At 39.3% G+C, this 16433-nt stretch overlaps 1 long non-coding RNA gene across 1 annotated transcript in view; it reads left to right on the top strand.

Moving 5' to 3' along the window:
- The first annotated feature begins 10356 nt into the window (after window positions 1–10356).
- Window positions 10357–16433, top strand: part of LOC137444697 (uncharacterized) — a 119353-nt gene continuing 113276 nt past the window's right edge. Inside the window, exon 1 of the long non-coding RNA XR_010988214.1 lies at window positions 10357–10462. This is a non-coding gene — a long non-coding RNA (uncharacterized lncRNA). The remainder of the gene's footprint in view (window positions 10463–16433) is intronic.

Here is a 16433-nt window from a genome sequence, read left to right as displayed (position 1 = left end):
TCTATTTGTTAACAATGAGACCATTGGCAGGTTAAAAACTGATGGCCATCAGAGGATCAGATAATTGTAGAAAGAAATGCAACATAGTGACAGAAAAGTGTTTACCAAAAAAAACCCAAAACCAACCAACCAAAAAACCCCACTCCATGACATAAGTTGTAGCTCTTTGTTTTGAACAAAAAGATAAAAGAAAGCTAACTCAGAGCCCAATTAATTGAAAGGGGGAAAAAAAAAAAAAAGACAGACAATTAAAAAAGTAAACATAGCAGAAATTCAGGCTGGAAAAACATGACTGCATTTAGGGAAAAGTTTATGTACTTGCACTCTTTTCAGAGTACTTGGTACTGTTATATACTCTGGTACCTCCCATTGTGTGAAATTAGATTTTTAGCTCATTCAGGAAAGCAACGATGTGTTTGATGGCTGAAAAAATGTGATAGAAATGAAAACAAATCCAAATCAATCCATTTTGTAAAGTCACACCTAGAAAGCACAAACTCAGTTTAGTTCCATATGTCCCTGTAGAAAACTACCATATTGTTACCAGGATGACAAATTGCCTTAATGTCTCTTACAGAGCTGGGGAAAAAAAAAAAATCCTCAGTGTTTCTATCATAAATAAAATTACAGAGATTCCATTGGCACCCTATTTACTTGTGTTCTAATTATTACCCAGCAAATGCAACTACATGTGATACGTCTTTTTAAGCCCAAATATTTATGAAGCGTGAACTCTCTCTGCAGAATTCATTTAGGCTCTCTAGTGGCTGTTGTTGCTGTCTGTACACAAATTGTGCAAAAAATTTTGATCTTTAAGTCCAAGACAACTGATAAGGCGGCAGGGTTGCCCTAGGCTTTGGTTATTCCTCCCATGCCTTTTTGCAGGTAGCATACAGGCTGTTTGTTCCAGCACTGCTTCTCTCATCTAACTTTTCTGTGTGTCTGCATATGCATCAACTGAACTAATCCAGCTTCTTAGAGCTCAGTCATGAATAGCTCCACACTGAAACCACACCTTAAAATGAAACAGATTAGATGGATAAATGAAGCAAATGGGTAATGGATATTACATAGTACTTAAAATCAAGTAATTTTGAATTATGGAGAATGGTAGCTTTTATGCAAGAAGCATTACTTTAGTGTTTCTGTATTTCACTGGTGAGTGAATGTAGGTTCTTTGAATGGTGGACTTGGTCTGAAAAGGTCATATGAAATTGTCTCTATTGTTGGTTAGTTACTTGTACCCTCTCACTGGAGAAAGAGCAACAAGATGATACAGACTGTATTAAAAAATAAAAAATAAAAGGGGGCCAGATGTGTCAGTAATTTAAGCTAGAAATGTGATAATCACTTTGTTTATCCTTGATTTTGAACCTGGTCTGTGTTCAGGATTGTATTTTTTGAAATCTCTTGTGCTGCTCATGGGACTAAATCATAGTATTCTCAAAATTCTATTATTTTCAGTGTTTTGTGAGCCCTTATGGACCTCCCTTTTCCACTTTTGTGGTAATTCACAAAATTTGGCTGAGTGACAGGTTGGTAAGTTGTATGTGCTTCCATTTAATAGTCATTTAGAGCCAGGGTTGATGGGATGTCCTCCCTTTTCCTACTCTTATATGAAAATAAAGGCACTTCAGAATTGCACTTAAAAAGTCATTTAAATGTAGCATGTCTGTGTTTGCTCTGAGTTGCAGCCCACATTTACAAATTATGTCTTTGTTTGCTGGTACCAATTAAGTCTGGTAGATGATGAGTGACTGAGAGGGTTTTTTAACCTGCACCAATACTACAAATACAGGCTGCTTTGTTTAGAACAGTGAAGCAGTTTTACACACAGGAGCAGCAAATACTGGTTTTGTCCATGGCAGCAAGTTTGACTTTCTGGTGTTAATGCATTATTTTCAATTCTGTGTTAGATTGAGCATTAAATGTAATGGTTTATAAGTATTCTTTTTCCTAGATGTATGTTATGTCTGAGGCTGCGATCAGAGTTTAAAGTTAGGGCTACACTCCTTCTGCTGGCCTTCTTTTTCACCTGCTGTGTGGCAGAGGAATATCAGTTCTGTTTCATCAGCCTATCCTGATTAAAGAGATTATGATGATTGTGTGGTTTTTGCCCATTTGACCTATCTATGGCGAGGACTAGAATCCAAACTGTCTGGCTATAGTGGCTGAACAACTGCAACCCAGATCAGCACACGTCAGAGTCTCACAACTATTAGGTGTGTGAAAAATCAGGACAAAGAAATCTCAGAGCTCAGGAAATTACACAAGTTGTGATCTGTGCTGGGCTTTTATCCACAGAGGGTTTAAAAAAAAAAGCAAAACCAAACATGTGCATGCTTTCCAGTAAAGCAACCAGAAGTGAAATACCACGGGGCTCTTGCAACTCCTTCTGCTTGGCAAATCCAAAATTGAAGTACATGCATTCCATTTGGAGTTCTTAGAAGTGTAGCAAAGCTATGATGTTAGTATTGTATGTGGGACTGTCAAACTCAAATATAGTAAGTAAATAACAGCATATGAATTATTCAGTAGGCTGACAGAGTTCATAGAATTAAAACACATTTTATATCAACTCTTAAACTATCTCATCAGTGTGCACACCAGAGACTAAAAGTACAGTGTATCATATATAATAATCTTTGCACTTGTGTAACAAGTTGAAATCTTCAAGCAGATACTCTACAAATGTTTTTCTTTCAGGAAAAGAATCCAATGACTTTATTGTCAGTGCTGAGTTTTTTTACTTGATCTCTCTGTTTCAGCAGGGAGTGTCTAGGTTAATTATTTAAGCAAAATAATTGCATTATGGTTTGTTATTAAATGATTACAAAGTAATAAACATAAAATCTAATTGTTACCTTACATTTTTGTATGAGGGACTCAAAAAGGGGATTTTGTGCTCAGAATTTGCAGACTTTTTCTCTTTCCCAAATGTTCTTAAACACATATTTTCCACCATGAAATGAGGTTAAGAATGCTCTTAAGTATGAGAAATTACTGAGTCAGAAGTACTTCAGTCTTTTGTACTCTGTTCTTAACACTGGCCTTAAACACTGTTTTAAACTCTTACATTAAGATTCATATAGTATGTGCTAAGCAAACCCCAAGTTAATAGCTGTCCAGCAGTGGGTTGAACAGTGCATCAGAGCTACCAGTTTTCCCAAGGTAATGCTACTTTTTCCTCCTAAATCCCCCATGAATTTTTCCCTTCATGTAGGATTGCATGATAATGTACAGATGGTGCAGATGTTTTTTTTATAGCTTGATCTTGTCGGTGCTAGCTAATGTATTTAAAGGGAATAGTTTATTGCAAGCAATGCTCAGGATGTCTGCACGGGTGACTGGGTCCCACCTTTATAATGAGAGCTGTGCTAAAGGGACATAGAAGCTTAGGGCACTGACTTTTGAAGGGATAAAATGGAGTGTGCTGTTATCATTTTGAATGTTTAGTTAAGAGACTTTAAAAGCCTTTTTCAAAGTCTGCAGTCTGGTGGAAAGATTGTACTAGTTTTGAACATTAGTTAACAACTGGAGCAACTGTTCCCTCAGAGTTGAATATCTTCTTCAACTGGTAGCTCAGTTTGTGACTGTCCTCACTGATTTTGCTGAGCCTATGTGCAGTAAGAAAAAAAAAATTGGTACTACTGCATCCTTTCTTCTCTGCATGATGACTGTTCTGCCTCTTCTGGAGACATCCATGATTTTTCCTCCTCTAACACATAAGCCAGAACATCTGGAATGACATCCTGGGGAATAAGGGCTGTGCCTTTAAGGAGCTGGGGCAAGTGCTTTCCCTTGCCTGGGGTGGGAAGGACAGTCGATTAGAAGGTAAATAGTGATTCTCTGCTTCACTGTTTGCTCCCATGTTGGAACAGTATTGCATTGTCCTTTCCCTGGGGTTCTGCAGCAAATGAATAGCTGAGTGCAAAGCTCTTAAACCTTGTGTGTTTTGGAAAGATGCCAAAAGACTGCAAAGAACCTGAGTCAAAATTTCATACATACTCCAAAGGAAAGTTAAATGAAAAATGAAGGCTTTTTTTTAACTATAATCATAGTAAAATTAAATTAAATTATAAAAATAATTTTAAAAAAACAAACAAAAACCACCAAAAAAAAAAAAAAAAAAAAAAAAAAAAAAAAAAAAGGAAAAGAAAGATATATGAGTTTAAACATCCTCAATATCCCCAGAAATTAGTGCTTGCTGTAGAATAGACCAGCAGGCATTATTTTTCTTTTTCCCCAGGTAAGTGTTTTGAGCCAAATCCCATTTTTGGAAAAGGAGACAAAGGACCACTGAAGATGAAAGCACTGGAATCAAATACTGTTGTACTCTGCCACTGAAGCTATTTAAGTCAAGTGCATGAAATGAACTTTGTCTTCTTTGCATGTAGACAGCAGATTGGGTGTTAATTGGAAGGTAGTGGAGAAGTGAGAAAGCCTGGATGGTATTGTGCTTGCCAATATCATCTTCTGTTTACTTTCTGGTAATTTTACAGGCTATTGAATCACTGGACAGATAAGATACTTTAACAGTGTGCCATAATTCTGTGCATAAAGACTTTTCCTCCAGAGTGCTTGAGGTTGGAGAAAAAGAGAAATACTTCCCCAGTGCTTTCTTTTTGTTTGTTTGTTGTGGTTTGTGGTGTTTTGTTTTTTTAATTGCTTAAGTTTGTTTAAAGTTTATCCTTTCCAGGTATGTCAGATCTTCAATAGATACAAAATTACAAAGTTCCATTGAAGCCAGGGTGTTCTACAGGTTTACGTCGGTTAAGGATTTCTTTCAAGAGATGTCCAGTGACTAAAGACAGAAGAGAACTAGCCAGCTGGATGAATGCTGAGTTAGGAACCTTAACATCAAACCTCTTTTTGAAAGCCTGTGAAGGTTGAAAATATTGTGTAGGTGTTGGAATATGGCCTCCCATCACAGAGAAGATGCTACAGTAGCATCAGCAGAACTGATAGGTAGAGTACAGTGAAAGAGAAATCAAATGGACTGAAGAGCATAACCATTCATAGTGTTTCACGAATTTCTCAAGGTGTTAGAAATGAGGCCATTATTAAGGGTATAACAGTAACAAATTTTGCTTGTATCTTCAGATGGTGAGACCTGGAATTTTTACATGTCGGGTGCCATGCACATAGGAAGAAAAAATACCCCCTGAGCACAAATTCTGGGCTGTCAATGCATGGTGTTGCTCCTGAATGGGAGTTTTTTGACTCTATGTACGGTGTGGTTAGCAGTTGCTGTAGTGAGCCTTGCATGAATAAGAAAGTTTTAGAGCAGAAATAATTGGGAAGCTATTCATGATCCTGGCAAGGATCCAGAAGGTGAAATTATTAAAATGATAAATAATATTTTCAAGAAGTGGCAACAATGTGTTCACAAATATGGCTTGCATACAACTTGCACTGTCTTTATTGTAAACAAAACTTCTTGTGCAATTGTACAGAACTTGGAGAGCTGTTGAAGTTGCCTTCCTTTCCTGTGGCAAAGCCCATATGTTCACAATTTCACATCTGAATGCCAAAATATGAGAGTCTGGACTATGAAAAATGAGCATCTGAAAACCCATCAAACAGAAGAATCCCACCACAGTTACTCTGTTTCCAATTTTGTTGAACTGTGGATTCTGTTTTCTTGACTATATAGTCTCTGTTGAGCAGCGTTTTACACTTCAAAGCAGAGATCAACCATCTCTAAGTAGATTTTTTTGGTGACCACACCTTCCAGCGCAAGGGTTACAGGATTTATCAACTCTGCAATCAAAGTGTTGTTTTCCAGGGATAATAAATTCCACAGTAAAATGCAGAGAATGATGGTACAAAAAGCGCTGAAATACATAGAGTGGAGTCACAGTTGCATCAGAATTCTGTGATGAGGCAAAGTCTTCCTGGATAGGGAAGGAATCACAATGAGGCATTTCAGCTTAGCATTCATGGCCAAAGTTCCCTTGGGACATTCAAAAATGACTCCAGGACAGGCTGCTGCCTATCACTTCTTAAATCAGAATCACTACTTCCATGGCAACGGCAAGTGTATAATGTACCCAAGGCCTTAGAGCACTTTGGCATATCTGATGGTTATGTAATGTTGTGTCTAGTCACAACTAATTTCACTTACCAAATAAAAAGGAAGAGAGATTTATTGAAAAAATCAAAAACTGGGACCAAAAATTGAGTGACCTTTCCAAGCTGTGGTTACACAATGAGCCTGTAACCATCTTGATGCTAGGATGTCTTGCAATCCTCAGAAGTTTATAGTAAGCATTGACTAAATACTTGCATTTGTTATGGTAACCCTTTGTTCCATTCTTATGCTGGTAGGGTGCCTCGTAATACAAACCTCTTATGAGTGAGGCAGGAGGAATTTCCTTGAGAAGTTAATTAATTCCCCCCTCCCCCCCCCCCCCCCAACTAGTTGATTTTTGTCTTTGCAGATTTCTTTATATGGGCTTTACTTCCTGAAAAAACCTGTCTGACATGTTAGACTTCTTATATAATTTTGTGCTTCTGCATTTCATGGCTTCTGCCAGGAACCTTCTGAATGACAATGAATTTGCTTTGCCAAAGTCAGATGAGAAATTTAGTCGCATCTTACTGATAGTTTCAGTTACCATTTACAACAGAAGAACAGATTGGTTTGGGTTTTTTTTCCCCCCTTTGGTTTAACATTAGTAAAGTAATTTTTTTCCCCCTAGTTTCTCAGATTAACTTATTCTGTTATATTTAAAGCAGAAGGCTAAGAGGGGAGAAAAAAAAGAAAACAACAAACAAACGAACTGTGGAGATTTCTGGAGTTCCATAAATCATGAGACTGAAGCTGGTGTTTTTGAACGAAATCCAAGCAAGCAACAGCTTTCTGGTAATGTGTAATGTGATTACCTGCAAGCTTAGAGCTTAATTTTTTTTTCCTCCTAAGCATTCATCTAGCATGGTGACAGCATGGAATTAGCATCTGTGGAGCTGTTATGAATTTTTCCAGTGCTGAAATAATTTTTCCTTCCTACCACAAGTTAGTTTACTGAAATGTAGCTATGATTGCAGTTTGTCTGCCTTTGAGGCAGAGTCAGATAGGAACATATAATAAAGCATGTGATCTTTGTCCTTTCTCTTAGTCTCTCAGTCTGGTCTGTATTGGATAGTTCAGAATCAGCTGAGACCATATCTTCATGTTCCTCAGCTATAAGGGAATGGGCTAGACATAGAGTTGAGAGATTAGAGTTGCACATTAAGGCTTTCAGATGTACCTAAGTTATGAAGCATAAAAGTTATTTTTCATGTATTTCTTTTTCCTCTTGCTTTTAATCTCTGAGTGTCTCTTATGATCTCCATCTGGACAAAATAAACCCATTGTTTCAAAGGAGGGGAAGGAAGCAGTTAACGAAGAACAACTTTTATTTTCTAGCATAAACCATAGTAAATTGACAGTACTTGCTGCTCTAATCTCTGTGTGGCAGTATTTCAGTTCTAAATTAAATAGCAACTTGAAATGTCACAGTACAAAGCAAATTACAGGTGTTGCAAATGCCATGTTTTACAGTTGTCTACTGTGCCCATCACAGAGTAGATCTGGTACTGGTTTGACAAAAGTCACTAGTATGTGTCATGTAGTTTTAAAACTCTACTTTTGTCTATGAAAAGATTGTGCAGTCTTGAAGGAGATGCTACTACATTGTTCATTAGCGTTGTGTCATTTTTTCTTGTGGTGGAAAGCAAGTGAGCAAGCAGCAAGACACTGATTTAGTTGCTGTGAAGTCATGTTTGTGTATGCAGGGAAAAGCCATCAGAAACGTATTCTAAAAGCTTACAGTACAGACAAGTCTATGTTATCATTCAAACATCTTATCAAATGGCTGGTTTGGACTTCTCCAGCTCAGTTCATTCAAGTATAACAGGCATCTTCTATCAGCCATTATGGCAGCTGGCTCAAAATTTGTGGTAGCATTCACTGAGTGTAGGTCTTTGCCGCAGTATTTAAGTTGCATGTCCAACAATCATTATCGTAGTGCAATTTAAATGTCCACTCATGTCTATCAAATAGCCAGGAAGAAATTGCAAAGAATATGAAGTTTGACAAGTGGTGGTCTGAATTTGCAGTACTCTGCAGCTGCTGGTTGGTGATACTCAGATTCAGTAGTGGTGGATGGGTTAGAAGATCAGTATTTTGCCCTTTGTGTTCTGAGAGAGTGGGGAAAAAGCTGTAGAAATCAGGTGTGTACACTGGAGTGCTCAGGAGCACCCAAGAAAGCACAGGTAAAGCCATGGACTAGTTCTAACTAGACTGTGTCCATCAAAAGCATTTCAAAGAACCTGGGTACTATAAGGCTCTGCATTTGTTCTGTTCTTATGGTTAGTAAAGAATGATTGATAGTGAGTTGGGGAGGGAAGGAGTGGGTTTGGGTGTTTTAATGTACCATTCGACCCCAATGCCTTTCTATTCTTGTCCCCTGAAGAAGTGACCAGTGCTACACCTACAGTGCCTTGCCTCTCTTGTGTACCTGTTTGCATTTTTACAGAAGCCAGGGATCACTTGCTGTAAAATCCATTTGACACTTGAATATCAAGTCAGAAGTTTCTGAGTGATCACCAGTACCAAGTATAAACATGGGAATGTATCATTTGTGACTGTTAAATTCTTACTAGGTACATTTTTATGACTTGTGCTGTTGAAAGCAAGCTTAGATATCACACAGGTCCCTTTTTGGATTTCATATCTATTCAACTTATTATTTTTATGGTATTCCCTAGACTTTTGGGAATCCTAAGCTATAGAACTTTGTCTTGTTACCTGTATCTGTATTCAGTTCTGGGATTGGCAGCAGGGAGTTCTCAGTTTTACCATTCCCAGTGCAACTGCAGAGAATAAGCCTGGCAATTTGTGTTACAGTATCCCTGTAACTGTATTTTAGTCTACATTTTAGATTGATTTCTTATCTGAATTAGACTTCCAGGAAGTTTCTTCATTGTGCCTGATATTTTCCAAGTTCTCCATGTTGACTTAAACAGGAGCAGAGTTAGATCAACATCTGTCTTTTGGGAGCAGAGTCAAACCAATGGTGGGCATGCTGAGGGGCCTGCTCAGACATGTCTTGGAAGCGATTTGGCAAAGGCCTAAACTCTTCTGCCTGAGAAAACTATGTCACCTGCAAGGTGAAGAGGTCTGCGCAGAAACTTTATTCTTCTAGCAGCTCATGCACATGTATTTGCAATGATCATTTAGTCTTGGCAGCATTCCTCAAATGTGCTCATATGCATTTGTGAAAGTTCCTAAAATGTTGAATATACCTGTCAGTCATCATTAGTGGACTCAGTGTATGTACTGTGGTGTTTCCACACTATGGAACTCCATGAAAATGGATTTTCCTATAGCATCTTGAAGTGTGTTCTCAAGATCTCAGTACTGATAAGGATCCTGTGTTTTTTTCACACTAGAATTTTCCAGGTAGGATAGCTTGAGGAGCACTCATGGCTATAAGTATGTCACTATGATACCTATTGACCAGCTGTTTCCTGTGTAAAAGACAGCTACTTATGGTTAACTGCCTGTACTCAGTTAATAACCAAGAAGATTTATTACATCTGTCAGATGTAATCATGTGGTATCAAGAACACAGCTCACAAAATGATGCCATCAGAATCCTTTTCGGTCTGAAGATGGTTTTCCCATTTCCACTCTTCTATCACTTCTCCAGATGGCATTTCTGCTGGTGGCATCACCTGCTCCCCATCACAGATTGATGTGGCACACTGTCCCTTCTGGTCTTGTAAATTGAAATGATCCCTCTGTATTTCTTGTGCATACCACATTGCCACTAACATCAGAACCATTAACGTCAAGAAGCAGCCACTCTCTCTCTCTTTGCATGCCTATGTGTCCTGCTGAAATAGTCCCTCTTTACCTTGAAGAAGGGCTGTGTGACCAGCTCTGTGTAGTTCGTAAGGCCTGTGGGGAGCCAACACTTAACAGGTTGGTTAAGTAGCAGATTTTGTTACATAATTACTTTGCTGGTTTTGTGAACATAGTTATTTTTTTTTTTTTAATTAAAACTTACATTCCATAACTTATCATTTTGACTCGTATTGCTGCTTATCCTCTGTGGACATTCGGAGTGCAGATAATTTTAATTGAAAAAAAGTTAACAGATACCTAATATGAAAAATATGTAGGAATGATACTGTATTCCTTTTTAAATATAATAATTGCTATGCTAATATTCTGTACTATACTAGTGGTTCATACTAGACTGTTCTAAAATATTCTTTACAGAGAGAAAGACTTTTGAAGAGAGAAAAATTAGCTGCTGCTTCTAAAGTCTGATACACAAATTCACTGAGAAGAAAATCCTATTGACTTCAAGGGCTTTGGATCAGACCCACACATATAAATTCAGAAAAGCATGTGAAGTACATGATTAACCTTCAGAATGTGCTCAAATCACTCTTCTCAACAAAGCACGTAAGTACTTGCTTAGATTTGAGTATTTGATTAGCTGTCTGAAGTATTTGGTGAAGAAAACCCAAAGTGCTACCACTTTTAGCTACTGTTACCTGCCTAATGCTGTCCTCTCGGTTACATCCACACAAGAACCTGTTCTGTGCAAAATGCCAAAACATCTGTTTTCACTTTCTCCTCACAAAGCTTCTAATGCAGTGACAGTTTAAAAGATCAGAAGTTTACAACAGTTTTACATTTTAATCAGGCTATTAGTTTTTTATTAGGTTTCTAACAATTATTTGTTTATAACCAAAAAAAAAAAATAAAGCAAGCAAGTTTGAGTCAAAATATTGAAATATATATATATAAAAAAATATATATTGAAATATAATTTTATCAGAACTCAAAATTTTATTTAAAAGCAAAGCCAAATCACAGCACAAAGTCAAAATATATTTATTTATTTGAAAATTTAGACTCATAGAAACATTTTTCAGCTGGAGAAGTGCTTTACTGGAAAGTGTCTACTTGACTAATGCTAATATATCACAAAACTGTTTTGAAAGGAGATGTGGCAATTAGTGTTACTCTGATTCACTGTACTAAAACCAGAACAAAGCAGTTACGTTTAGTTTTGTTTGTGACATTTGGGCATTTGCTTTGTAGAGCTTTACACATTGTTAGTTAAGTGTTTACAGTGAGAAGGCAAATATAATTAACTGTTTTTCCCTTTGCTTTTATAAAGCATCAATATTCATTTAGAGTTCTGGAAACAATCTTGTAAGCCTAAATGCAGAAAAGAATGACAATTTATGGCTGAGGAGACTTCCCAGATCTCAATAACACAGGTTGAGCTAAGCTGCCTGTAGTGAGCAGCTCTAGCTTGATCCAGAATATGTCTGAGATGAGCTCAGACACCAACCTGCTGGTTGATGTGGAATGGTAGTTTCATCTTTGCATTTTGTTAGTGAATAAACAGGAGAAAAACATGTAGGTGGATGTGGACTTGTTAAAGAAGAAAGAGTTGTTTGCCTTCCAGCTTTTTGCCCTCCATGTAAGGCCTGAAGTTATATCCGTGCACACTGCCTCTGCGTGATGCCCCCCTACAGCAAAGATCTAACTTGCTTAAGTGAAAGCAAGGCATGTGTAGTGTTTTGCTGGAGGAGATGGCAGCCAAGCAGCAGTACATTTGTTCACCGTAGGTATCCTCTCCAGCACTTTATTTGCATTTGCCTGCTCTAGACAAAATTTGCATCTGTTCCACAGGCAGCATGCTGTGTATAAAGTATTCATCAGACAGATGTTTGTAATAATTAGCAGACTTTGACTGCTATCTGTTAGGCACACAGCAGGCGAGGTATCTAACACTGATGTTCAATAGCCCACTAAGCTTCCTCTAATGGCCCCTGCTGAGGAAACTTATGCAGTCTGTTATCAGGTAAAACAGGACAGCAGTCCTACAGCCAGTACTGCACTGCCAGCAGTCAGCTGTAAGGCCACATCCCTTGATTACACAAGGACATTCCCTGCCTGGTTCTGAGCTGTCCTCTCTCTTGTCCATGTAAATCAGCCTCTCTTCTCACTGCTGCTACCAGTGCATTCAAAGGCTGTTAACAGAAGTTGCACCTGAATTAGTTTGGGTGGGAAAGCTACCTCTGAGCACGGATATTGGGGGCGCCTGAGCTGTACTGAGCACAGCGTAGGCTCATCCTTCTGGAGAGGAGCCCATCAGGCCATGAGTCTGGCTGTGGGTTTGCTATTGCTGGGCATTGCTGTGAAGCAGGACCAAGTGACATGAAGAACATATTGACCTGATTGCTGGCAGCATTTTAAGTTATTTGTTGTATTTTGCAGCTTGTCTTTTGATATTATTGTGCTGTTCAGGGAAGTGAGAGATTAGGCAATCAGGCCTTTATACTCTTACCAGAGGCATTTTAAAAAAATCAGAGTACCTTCTGGCTTGACCTTCTTATTTTCCCCCACTCATCTTGTCCTATTGGCATGGAAACCACATTTTTACTTTTGTTTCCTGCCTCTCTCATCTCTCCTGCCCTTAGTAATCAACTCCTAGCTGTTTAGTCTGGTACTCTTGGCAAATATTGCAGATTTACTGTAACCCCAGCCACCCGGAAATCTGATTTTTCCTGTCTCTTCTGAAAGGCAAAAATGGCTTCCCTCATTGCAAGGCAAATTCAGTGCTATATGACTTCCTCCATTTCAGTAAATGGAAGAGCCTCACTTTTGGACCATTTGAAATGGATGTAACACACGTGTTTGTGTGTTACACAAATGAGTCACATACCAAAAGGGGCTTGTCTGGTACTGAATGGTGAAATGTTAATCCATTTTGGCTATCCAACTGGAGTTCTCCCAGAAGGGAAATTTTCCAGGGTCAGTAGCTTATACAGTACAGTAGTCCTGGAATTGTATTACAAATCTGTAGATATTTCTACAGCTATTTGTATTTGTAGGTTTAAAAAGAGAGCAAATCTGGTCACTGGAACATTGTGAGTGCTCTCCTCCTTTTGTCCTTCCATGACTCACATAAAAACAGCTAGTGAATCAGATACTGCTAGGTTGAAAGGCAGTTACATAAGCTGGGGTCATAATGCTTCAGATGCTCCCAAATACTGGAGTCTATCCTTAGCAGATACTATGAGAACAACCGCTATTCTTACATGTGTCCAGAGGACCATCCAGATTTCTAATACCTGTCACCTGCTAATGCAGAATAATGTTTTCTGTGCTTTTAAATGCATGAAAGTTGCAAAAGAGAGGCTCTTTATCCATAATGCAAATTGGAAAATGGGTATCTTCTGGTGCAGAAACTTCTTTGAACCCTTTTGTCTTTTGGATCTGAAATGAAATAAAAGTCTGAAAACCACTGATATTGGTACATTAATTTCAATTGTTTATCTGTGAGACCAGCCTGGAGTAAAGAGGAGGGGAATTTAAATACGTTTTCTCATTTGGTGGTATGATTGGGGTTTTTCTTAGAAGACTTTTCTTCTTTTCCTGTTGCCTTTAATTACATCTCCATGGGTTCACTTCCTTGGCAAGCTTTGAAAGAGAAAGTGAGGAAAGCTTTCATGCCAAGATGGTGTCTCCAAGTTCTTACTAATCCATACTTTATAGCAGCTTTATCAGTAATTGGTTTGGGTATGTTGGCAGTGCTTGATAGCTTTCAGCTGGGTTTGTACAGTCAGCCACATTTTCATAATCTACAGAATGTTGTACTCTTAGATCTTGTTTGTTCTTCTTTTCCAAAATAAATTTTCTTTCTTTTTATTTTTTTTCCCCAAACATTGCAATGTCTGATGTTTGCTGCTTCATTATAAAAAAATCTATGACATAGCCTAGGTCATGTTTAGGAGAGTAAACCCCATACATGTACTGTAATTCTTACTAATTACAAAAGGCTCAACTTTGTACTTTTGGGACAAACCTAAATAAGAAAGGGGAAGTGGTCATGAAGATGGTCTGCACTTATGCATAATATCCTTATAAACTGAAATTTGATGAATAGATTTCTGGATCCAAACCCCAGCGTAATGTCAATGAATCATGTCGTCAGACCTATTTCATCCTCGTTGCTGGTAAGGTGCTTAGCCAGCAGATCTAGAAAGTGCTGTGGCTCAAAGCAGTAATTGAATTTTTGGGTAATTTCCCATTACCTATACATGTCAGCCTCTTTCAGTATTCTGAAAATTGTGCAGCTCAGCAGGAGCAAGTGGCAAAATGTCATTTGCCTCTGCTAAACTTGAGGATATGATGATTTGGAAGTGGACATGTCTCTATTGCTGTCAGGTTGTGACTATGAAAATGATTTTAGATAAAACAAGAATGCAAAGGTGTTATAAACTGATGAGGGTAAATAGAGGATCTGGGAAAGGGAAAACCGAAGGAAGCGACTAATCCTCATGACACCTCGAGTACTGTGTCCAGTTCTGGGCCCCTCAGTTTAGGAAGGATGTTGGCTTGCTGGAACGAGTCCAGAGAAGGGCAACGAAGTTGGTGAGGGGTTTGGAACACAAGCCCTATGAGGAGAGACTGAGGGAGCTGGGATTGCTTAGCCTGGAGAAGAGGAGACTCAGGGGTGACCTTACTGCTCTCTACAACTACCTGAATGGAGGTTGTAGACAGGCAGTGGTTGGTCTCTTCTCCCAGGCAGCCAGCACCAGAACAAGAGGACACAGTCTCAGGCTGTGCCAGGGGAGGTTTAGGCTGGATGTTAGGAAGAAGTTCTATACAGAGAGAGTGATTGCCCATTGGAATGGGCTGCCCGAGGAGGTGGTGGAGTCACCATGATTGGAGGTGTTCAGGAGGAGACTTGATGGGGTGCTTGGTGCCATGGGTTAGTTGTTTAGGTGGGTTGGATTGGTTGATGGGTTGGACGCGATGATCTTGAAGGTCTCTTCCAACCTGGTCTGGTCTATTCTATTTTATTCTATTCTATTCTATGTATGTAAAGATTCTGAATACAGAAGAGAAGCTGTCCTGCATATTGATTGTGCTGGAGATAAAATGTCTGAGGCTTACAGCAGGGGAGAACTACAAGAAAGCATTGAGCAGGAGAGTCGTGTGCTGAAATGGATTGCACAGGAAAGCAGTGGAGTCTTCGGTCAACAAAGATTTGTAAAAACAGGCTGGACATGAGGTTTTAAATCCTCTTTCTGCTGAAAGAAAGAGATTACAGGTTCTGGTGGCAACATGAGAAGCAGTGCTGGTTTTCTAAGGTTTCTTAAGTCCCTAGTGGAGCTCCTCTCAATAAAACTTTCATTTTAGACCTTCTGTAGGATTCAAATTTTGCAAAAGGGTGTGTTGGTGAGAGGTGATGGCTCTCCTCCTGGGGACCAGGGCAATGTGGCTTTAAGGTCGCTTAGATGGTTTACATCCATCACTCTCCAGCCATTCCCTATCAGTGGTGCTCCCTAGGTGACACTCCTCTGCAGCTCTGCCACCACTGAGCTGGTAATGCCAGCAAGGTGTGTGATAGGTCATTACTATCAGGAAGTCTGGTGCAGTGCTAAGCACCGTGTTCAGTGTCCCCAGGCCTCCTGGGCTGTGCACAAACATTGTGGGAATGTTGACTGCAATACACTAATAACCGCCGGGATGGGCCAGGAGGCAGAGGTCACTGTGAAATAGACTGAGCTTCCTAAAAAAACAGCAGCCACCTTTTCTGGTTTCCCCTGTGGGACAGCAAAGCCCTTACAGCCTTGTAAGGACATTGAGAGAATAGCGGTGGATAAGTGAGAACCTGAGAAGCACAGGAAAGGCTGGTGCTCAGCTGCTTCCTGCTGTTAGCTCAGGCCATAGGTGCTGTCTCACACTGCAGCTGTGATTCAAGCTGTCAGTTACACAGGAGGGAAGAAACATGCTCCCCTAAAAAACTCACAAAAAACAAAACCAACACAACAACAACCAACCAAAACAATACCCCAAAACGTTTAGCTGCCTTTCCAGTCACAGAACAAAGCCTGTTTCTCTTCCTAGTTTTGTCATTCCTCTTTAAGTTTGACCATTACTATGAATAATGTAAATTGCCACCTGGGGTAAGGCTAACTCAAATGTTAAATAGGACTTTAAATGGCCTGTCTGGCACTACGTCGTCATGTTACAAATTACAGCCATGGCTGCTCAGCTAAAAGGCTGCTTCCTGCTGCTCTGTAGCCTTTGGGATAGTGCCGTTTGAGCCATATGTGCTGGGGGTGTGAGCTGCGTGCTGCAGTTAGCAGTGACTAATGGATGCAGCCAGAAGTAAGTGTGTACATGTGCACAGTAATCTTTGACAAAGATTACAAAGTGCAATGTCAAAGTGAAAAATCTAGCCTGGGAACATCTCTGAAGAGGTAGCAACCCCTTTTGGATCCTTTCACTGTCGCTCTTTCATATTGTCAGTTTCTGTGGCTTCCTTGCCATTCATAGTTGCTAATGTGTTTATAGGAAAATGATGCTCGGTGGGAGAGGCTCTAAAATGGTGCTTAGTGTT

This window comes from Melanerpes formicivorus, unplaced genomic scaffold (assembly GCF_026170545.1).
Source record: "Melanerpes formicivorus ecotype bairdi unplaced genomic scaffold, bMelFor1.0.p_v2 SCAF_12, whole genome shotgun sequence".
Lineage (NCBI taxonomy): Eukaryota > Metazoa > Chordata > Aves > Piciformes > Picidae > Melanerpes > Melanerpes formicivorus.
The sequence above is the reverse complement of the archived record's forward strand: the minus strand, read 5'-3'. Positions and strand labels throughout refer to the sequence as shown.